At 33.3% G+C, this 6498-nt stretch overlaps 1 long non-coding RNA gene and 1 pseudogene across 1 annotated transcript; both read right to left on the bottom strand.

The window, feature by feature from the left end:
* Window positions 1–2445: 2445 nt before the first annotated feature.
* On the bottom strand, window positions 2446–5988 carry LOC131603146 (uncharacterized). The gene is made up of 2 exons (XR_009284248.1): window positions 4069–5988; window positions 2446–3114 (listed from the first exon to the last, which is right to left on the bottom strand). It is a non-coding gene; the product is annotated as an uncharacterized LOC131603146 (long non-coding RNA).
* A 45-nt stretch (window positions 5989–6033) lies between these two features.
* LOC131608310 (U6 spliceosomal RNA) lies at window positions 6034–6086 on the bottom strand (annotated as a pseudogene).
* Window positions 6087–6498: the final 412 nt, after the last annotated feature.

Genomic DNA, 6498 nt, shown 5'->3' with positions numbered 1-6498 from the left:
CAGCGAGAGGATTTGTTGAAAAAGAAATTTGTAAGACCAAGTGTGTCACCTTAGGGAGCTCCAGGGTTGTTGGTAAAGAAGAAAGATGGTAGTACGAGGTTGTGCGTGGATTACCGACAACTGAATAAACTAACAATTAAGAATAAATATCCAATTGCGAGAATAGATGATTTGATGGACCAACTGGTGGATGTGTGTGTTTTTAGGGGTGTGCAAATAAACTGGTTTAACAGAACCATATTTAAAAAAACGGTGGCCCAATCTTAAAAGCCCAGATTATTTTGCATAAAAACTAGCCCGAATCCATTTAATTAAAACCAATAAAATCAGGTACCCACTTTATAAACCAATTCCTAACCCTAATATCATTTTAGATGGATAGTAGTCGTTTCCTTTGTTTCTCATTCTACGTTTCATTGTTCTCTCTCTTCAATTTAAATTATTCATTCTTCTCTCATCCTCTCATAATCTTCTGATTATCATTTCTTCTTAAAATGTTATTCCATTTAAGTCGAATTTTGTTTGGAGCCGAATAATATCTGAATACGCGTTACAATATGGAAGAAATGAATATGAATTTGGGGTTCGATTTGTTCAAAATGTATGAGAAAAATAGTTAGATAAACATAAATCAGTTCCTATTTTTTGTTTTTCTCTTTTCAATTAGTTTATAAGTTTCTGTTTTTTTCTTTATGATTTTATATTACTAACTTTATTTTTAATATAGTTAGTTTCTCTTTTCAATTAATTTGTATTATAATTTTTTTACTATTTTTATGTTCATTACGATGTAATATGTAAAAAATTAATGTTCAATAAATTAGAAGATAAAAAAAACTTGACTTAAAAATTTATTTAATTTCTTTTTTGAAAATCAATTACTTTACTTAAAACCAATAAATATAAGATTCATGAAGACTAGTTTGGGAAAAACTAGTTTTAAACCGGTTCTAAACTGATTTTGAACCATATTAATAAAATGGTTTGGTTTATAAACCGTAACCAAATAGATGGATTGGTTCATGTAGTTTGGATAACCATGCACGTCGGGTGAAAGATGAAGATATTCAGAAGACGGCTTTTAGAACTCGGTATGGACATTATGAATATTCGGTTATGGCGTTTGGAGTTTCTAATGCACCTGAAGTGTTTATGGAATCAGGAATCGTATATTTCATACTTATTTGGTTCAGTTTGTGGTGGTTTTCATTGATGATATTTTGAATTATTCCAAGTTGAAGGAAGATCATGTCGAATATTTGCAAATTGTGTTACAAGTGTTGAAAGAGAAAAAGTTATATGCAAAGTTGTCAAAGTGTGAGTTTGAGTTGCAAGAAGTTAGTTTTCTTTGACATGTTATTTCAGGTAATGGTATCGTTGTGGATCTGTCCAAAGTAGATGCAGTACTGCAATGGGAAGCTCCTAAGTCAGTTACTGAGACTAGAAGTTTTTTGGGCTTGGCTGGTTACTACCGCAGATTTATTGACGGTTTTTCTAAGTTAGCACTTCCACTAACCCAACTGACCTGTAAAGGCAAATCATTTGTTTGGGATGTCCATTGGGAGGAGAGTTTCAGAGAGCTGAAGAAGTTGACTATTGTTTCAATTTTGATTTTGCCAGATCCTAATGAATCGTCTGTAGTGTATTGTGATGCTTCTAAGATGGGTTTAGGCGGTGTGCTGATGCAAGACGACAAAGTGGCTTATGTTTCGCGACAATTGAAGATTCATGAAAGAAACTATCCTACTCATGATTTAGAGTTGGCTGCAATAGTGTTTGTGCTAAAGATATGGAGGCATTATCTCTATGGTTCCAGATTCGAAGTATTCAGTGATCACAAGAGTTTAAAGTATCTATTTGATAAAAAGAGTTGAATATGAGGCAACGAAAATGGTTAGAACTTCTGATTGTGTGAAAGTTCTAAGTTGAATGAGATTTGTTTCTTGAATCAATTTATTCTGATATGGTTTGGTGAGATTTTAAATAATGAAAAAAACAAAACTTGGGTTTCTATCCTATTTTTTAAATGTCTCCAACTTGAGTTTAAAAGTTAGAAAATGCCAGTGTATGAAGCATATCAGAGTTTAAAAGTTACAAAATGCCAGTGTATGAAACATATCAAAATTAGTTGTTGAAGAAAATTAGAGATGTCTTCAGCCTGTCTGAAACATAATAATAATGCCATGGCAACGGTTTACAAATTAGTGGGTATATTCTTATATGTGCATAGCACTTTCTTGTTGGCAGAGCTTCTAATGTGGGACATACATGTAATTACATTCTCAAAAACCTCTAGACACTATCATGTGATCTCTTGAGAACTATAGTTTCCAACTAAGAACACTATCATGTGATCTCTTGAGAACTATAGTTTCCAACTAAGAACTAAGTCAAGAACAATAAATATTCACCATTCATAAATAGTTTTTTAGTTTATGGATGATATTTCTCAAAATTCTTCACTTAAGATATCAACATTATGTGATCACTGTGAAGATAACATGTGCCATGTTTGATGCATGTCTGAAAAGAAATGAGTAGGCATCATACAAGCAGAGTTATGAGCCTTTCATTAAGAAGGAGTGGTTGGCACTCTTATCGAACTAGTCGATCTTTGACAAAGGCGTCGAAGACAACACCATGTGATCTCTCATCTCATGGCCCCCATCATTATATAAATAATTTCTCTAGCAAAGGTATTTCAAGAAACTCTTGGAAACTATAAATATAGTGTCCTTCTCACAACCATCACAAATCACTCAAGCAATCAAACACAGATACATTTTTCTTACATCTGAGAAATTCAGTTTTTTCTTCAAAACATTTGAAATGGGTTTTCGTTTACCCGCAGCTATTAGACGGTCATCACCTAGCAGTATCCAAACATCCTCAAAAGCATTGAATGTGCCAAAGGGGTATCTTGCAGTGTACGTCGGAGAGGAAAGGAAGCGGTTTGTTATCCCCGTGTCATATTTGAACCAAACTTCATTTCAAAACTTATTGAGTCAAGCAGAGGAGGAGTTTGGATATGATCATCCAATGGGCGGCCTCACAATTTCTTGCACGGAAGATGTTTTCTTGCATATTACTTCTCGCTTCAATGTGCAATAGATACTACAATGAAGGATACTGACATAGATTAGCAGACATTTTGTACAATATTCATAATTTTTTACTTGTAAAGGTTTTTTTCCCTTTCCTACCCTTGGAATGGGTTAGAATGTCCATCTGAACGAAAAGTTCAGAAAGAGATTATTTGTTACTAGTTTTCTAATCATAATGACACAATGTATTCAACAACTCAACTCAATGGTCTCCTATATGCTTTGCGTATAAATTATAAATTACAAACTGGTGGTTCTTTGCAAATTTCTCAGACAGACTTAAGCTTACAAATTTCTTAGATGACTTAAGCTTCTATCAGCTGCTTCTTCATCTAGGCAGAGCAATTAAGCTGTGATAAATTTAAAAAAAAAAAAGCTCCTTCAACTATTCCAACTCCTGTGAGATTCAATCATCAACTTACATGAACCCGGCCTTTTAAACCCTAAACTCTACAGAATATATTACCGTTTGTACTCATTATTTTGGTCAATTTCTCTTTAACTTTTGCAACAAGGATGCTGCAAAAGAACTGTATAATCACTCTAGGGAAGTTTTTTCTTTTTTTTTACTTTTAGCAAGCAACATAATTCATTTTTGCACTGAAGCATGATAATTCAAGTGACCACTTTTTTCTTCTACTTTTTTGTAAAGAGACTGACTAGACAAAAAAAAATTGCAGACTATATGTTTCAGGGGCTGGATTGCATGACTAAACAAAGAATGTATTAATATTATAGATGCACAATTAATTAGATTCTAAAACAGAAGCTAATCCCATCAAATAATAGAATTCAGATTTACCACTTCTTAACCCAATTTTGGAAAGTCTCCCACTGCCAGTTCTCTGGGTTCAGCTATAATATATAAGAAAGCTCCTCGAACTATCGTCATTTTGTATAGCACGTGATAGAACATTGGAAGCAGGTCAGTAGAAGTGAAATGAAAATGAAAAAAGAAACATACCAATAATTTTGTATGTTGCATTTTTCCTTTGATGTTTAACGAAGGTGGTAGAGACGGAAATCGCAAGGACCTTCCTGTGTACTCAATCAGCAGATGCACTCAGTTAGAGGCAACCCTTTACTTTAAGCTCCTAGCATCCTCCACCATTCATAAAAGTGTATATTATTATGTATTTTTCTAATCAAAAGATTATCATGAAGACATGAACTGCTTGCATTGGAGTATTCACTTAAATTAAAAATATACTTTTAGTGAAGAGACTAACTAGACAATAAAAGTTTCAGCTCACATGTTTCGGGGGCTGAACTGCATGACTAAACAGAGTCTGCTGCATGACTAAATAGAGTCTGCACATAGCATGTATTAATATCATAGACACACAATTAGTTAGATTTTAAAACAGAAGCCAATCCCATCAAATTATGAAAAGTCTCCCACTAACAGCCATAATCTACAAAAAGAATAGTAGTAAAACATGAATTTCAAGTATCAAATAATCTCATCTCATTTAGAAATTTGAAAGTTCCTAAAGGCTAGAAACTCGTCCAGTCTATGCAATGATCTCTTGATTAGCCTGCTGTTTCCTTGTATATCTTATCGGTTTTAAACGGAGAACTTGACATGGTCTGATACTTGAAAGCAGCAGTAACCTAGTTTGGCACTTATTCATGGCTCCTGATACTTGAGTAGGAAAAAACGTCGTGCCTTATCCTACAAGCTAATTATTCCTAAGAGAATTTCATGAATTAAGAAGGTTCTACTGGCTAATTATTCTTATATGCAGAAAACAAATCATTGGACAGCGGAGTTGCTGCTAGACATATTCAGAAGACTGCAGATATATAGGACTGTTGACTTGAAATTGAATATTCAGAATAGCATATTTTTGTTACTGGTAGTTGTGGGTCCAAACTCCAAACATATACTTATCTCTTTTTGGAACTGTTGTTCAATTGCTATGTACCTTCTGGTCAGCAGCATGACTAATGACCAAGCCCTCTATATGTGTTCAATGTAGCCTCCCTAATATTGAAGATTTGTAGCCAACTAACCATTATAATACACGCTAACAAGAGAATTATTGGTGGGTAGCTATATACGGGTATTGAAGCGCATTATCGATATGAAGAGAACATGTGACATGTCTACAAAAGTATGAGTAGCAAATTGACTTCCAAGTGGTTAATCCTTTTATTGAGAAAGTGATGGAGAGACATTAAAAGACAATAGCATGTGGATCTCTCATCTCATGGACACCATTCTTTAACAATAATTAATTTCACAGAGAAGAGGATTTCAAGAAACTCTCGAATGAAGACTATAAAAATACACAACTTTCCTTCACATCCATCACATTCACAAATCACTTACTTACTCAAGCATCAAAAGATAGATACCTTTTTTTTCCCATAAATTTTGAGAGCTTTAGATTGTTTGTTGTTCAAAACATTTGAAATGGGTTTCCGTTTACCTGCAGCTATAAGACGGGCATCATTTAGCAATAGCCAAACATCATCATTAAAAGAAGAATTCAGATATGATCATCGAATGGGCGGTGTCACAATTCCTTGCACGGAACATGTGTTTCTTGCATATTACTTGTAGCTTGAATGGTCTATAAATGTGCAACTGCAAGAGAGTAACATAGATTAGTATTGAGATTTTGTAGAATATAGGCATCTTGTAAATATTTTCCTTTTTCCCTTTGATTGGGAAAATGGGTGAAATTTGCGTATATGAATGAGATACAAACACAATTTGGCAATCTATTATTTGATGTTTTCTCTAACACAGAATTCAATTGAAAGCTATGATGTTATGTATATAATGAATTTGATGTTTTCTCTAACACAGAATTCAATTGAAAGCTATGATGTTATCCATATGGTGAACCATTTGAGTGAAATGAAAGTATACATAACAATGAAAGTAAAATAACCAAATCAGAAAAAGAATTTAAGTATACATGCTAATCTTCTCTGTATCGTTCCAATTTTATCGGATGTCCCCGAAGGGACAAACTGGTGTCACTTGACTGTGTTATATAAATGCTTCAATATAAACTTATGTAAGCGATGTGGGACTAAAAGCAGGTAACCTAAGTAACATAATGCAAATACTAACTTCTCAACATTCACCTCACATCAACCATATCATACAAGATGCATCTCCCTCTCCCTCTAAGTGAGTTGAGTTTCAGATTAAATAAACCAAACAAGATTCTCCCTCAAACTCTACAAGCATAGTTGACACCTTATATTAATTCTATTTGTTTATTTTTTTTAATTGTTAATTCAATTTGCAATATTTTTCTATGCAGTTTATTTATTTATTTTTTGTCACAAAGTCTATTCAGTTACTTTTATTTTACTTTATAACAAACAACTCTAAACTAGTATATGAATCATTTTAATATTGTTTTTTATGGGG

Source organism: Vicia villosa, linkage group LG5 (assembly GCF_029867415.1).
Source record: "Vicia villosa cultivar HV-30 ecotype Madison, WI linkage group LG5, Vvil1.0, whole genome shotgun sequence".
In the NCBI taxonomy this organism is placed as follows: Eukaryota; Viridiplantae; Streptophyta; class Magnoliopsida; order Fabales; family Fabaceae; genus Vicia; species Vicia villosa.
This window is presented reverse-complemented; position numbering and strand designations above follow the sequence as displayed.